Genomic DNA, 2,500 nt, shown 5'->3' on the forward strand with positions numbered 1-2,500 from the left:
TCTTCAGCGCCAGGAGACGGGACCGGCGAAGTGTTGGCCCCATCCATCGGCATGATGGGATGCCGAGGCCTCCCTGGGCTACAGGAGCGTGGAAGTAGCCCAGGGGAGTGTCCGCCGGAAGGCGGAACCATCTCCTGACGGCGGCACGGATGGTCACATCTGCCGCTTTCAACGCACCCACTCGGGTGCGGCTGAGGGCCAGCCCATGGTACAGGCCAGGCAGAAGTACGGTGGTGAGGGCGTGGAGGCGCTGTTGCGGCTTGAGCGGAGCTCGGGAGATGACGTCCAGCTGCTCCACCAGGTGGCGTCGTGGGTTGAAAACGCAGCGACCAGCGGTGGAGAATTGCAGTCCCAGGTACCGGAAGGTTTCACCCACACGTAGGGCGGGCACGGTGGCGTTGCCCGCTTTGAAGGTAACGTCGGCGTCGACCTTCACCTTCTTGTCGCGCCCAGACGCGACTAAGGCGAGGGTGAAACACTTCCGGGCGTTGATCTGCAGCCCCAGATGGGCGAGGGCTGCGACGGCTGCGTCGATGAGGGACTGCAATCCCCTCGCGGTCGATGCAAAAAGCAGGACGTCATCTGCGAAGGCCGCAGCGTTAACTCTGCGACCAAGGATCCGAGCTCCGATGTGGGAGGGAAGTTGACTCAAAACATAGTCCACCGCAAAATTGAAAAGGAGGGGGGAGAGGGGGTCACCCTGACGCACACCCCTAGCCGGCTGCAGGGGCACGCCCACGTCGGCGCCGCCCGCTATCACCGTCGTGCTACCCTCGTAACACCTTTCGACGTACTCAATAAAGCAATCCGGCAGGCCATGAGCCCTCAGCACGGGGCGGAGGGCGGCATGGTCCACCGAATCGGACGCTTTAGAGACGTCGATCGATGCCACAAAAACAGAGCGACAGGAGCGGACTGCGTCGGTGAGAGCAGTGTCCAAGATGAAGGTGTTTTCCAACATCCCATCCCGGGGGATGAATGCCCGCTGACGTTCGTCCACAGCACATGCACGCATCAGGCGTGACGCGAGAACCTTGTGAAAGGTCCGCGCCAACACCGAGCAGACCGTAATGGGGCGAAAGTCAGCGGGGGATGTTGGTGCAGCCGTTTTGGGGAGAAGTGACGTCCGGGCGCGAAGCAGACGCTCGGGGAGGGCGCGGGCCAGGAGGAAGAGGTTCAAGAGTTTCACCAGGACTTCATGCGGCAGGCGCCGCAGCTCCGCTGGAGTCAGGCCGTCCGGCCCGGCTGCCGATCCCCTGGGCGGCAAGGCAGCAGCGACCTCCTCACGTGTGACCGGCCCCCATAGGCACTCAGGAGCGACAGGCTCCGAGTGCGGGAGAAGGCGGTCACGGATGAAGCCGGCGGTGGAGATCGGCTTCTTCGTGAAGAGGTCCGCCCAGAAGTCCAGCAGACCGGGGATGTCGGGTGGCGGCTGCAGCAGGGTGCCGTCCAGCAAGCCGCGCACGCAACGCGCACGCGACCTACGGAAGGCGTCCTGTGTCCGCGCGTATTCCCAGCGGCGCCGCTTGCGCTTCTGCAGCGGCGGGGCGGCAGGCGGCCGCTTGGATGGTTGGCGCGGCCGCTGTGTCCTGGTGATCGACCTCTCCCCCCTGGACCCGACCGACGCAAGGGCATCCGGGAGCATGCCCAGGATGACATCGGGCGGCGTGCCCCGCCCCAGACCAATGACTCGATCCAGGGCAGAGAAACGCTGGGCGGAAGCAGGTAGCCCCGCTAGATGCTCCCAGATGGCGGCGTCAGTCGGCCCCTCCGGCGGCGGCCCGGTGGTGTCGGCCGCGAAGTCCTCGGCTGCGTCGACGGGCGGCGCAGCGGCCTCGCCCGCGTCAGGCAGCGAGCTCGCTGCTCCACGGCGGGACGCCGGCTCTTCACCCCGACCGATCTCAAGTGCCTCCATGAATTGGCGGACAAGCTGCTTGTGGGCAGCTTGCCGCCGTCGGCACTTGATTGCCTCAAGCGTTCGGTCGGGGAACATCCTGGTAAGTTCTTGATTTACAAAGAAGAACCGGGCGTCCCTCTCCAGGAACAGTTCGGCCTCTGCCTTGGCGAGCGACAGGACTTCTTCCTCCGTCCACCTCGCGCGATGCCTCTCCGTCACGATCTCAGCGTTGGCGGCCGCAGGGTGTTGGCGGCGGCGATGGACCCCGAGACCGTTCTTCGTGGTAAAAGTGCGGTGGCACTCACTGCAAGCAAAGGGAGCTACACAAACTATCGCATTTTCGTTACGGCCGGTTGGCCGGATAGGTGCTGGGGTAGCTGGGGTGGCACCTTCAGCGGAAGGGCCACCATCTCTTGTTTCTTGTCGGCTGCCCCCAACTATAAAGGGATAATGCGAGGGGGGGCTGGTAACCCCCCCAAGCCCCTGGTGCGGTCTTCCACTCTGCAAAAATCAGCGGGCCCACGAGAAGGGGAGAAGACCGCAGGAGAGGAGAGGCTAAGAGGGCTAGGCCCATGTATTGCGCATCACTCTCCCTGTAACTAT

At 64.3% G+C, this 2,500-nt stretch overlaps 1 pseudogene; it reads right to left on the bottom strand.

Annotated features, from left to right (window-relative positions):
- The window catches only part of LOC124583802, a 7,956-nt pseudogene that overhangs the window by 2,473 nt on the left and 2,983 nt on the right, over positions 1–2,500 (bottom strand).

Source organism: Schistocerca americana, unplaced genomic scaffold (genome assembly GCF_021461395.2).
Source record: "Schistocerca americana isolate TAMUIC-IGC-003095 unplaced genomic scaffold, iqSchAmer2.1 HiC_scaffold_47, whole genome shotgun sequence".
Lineage (NCBI taxonomy): Eukaryota > Metazoa > Arthropoda > Insecta > Orthoptera > Acrididae > Schistocerca > Schistocerca americana.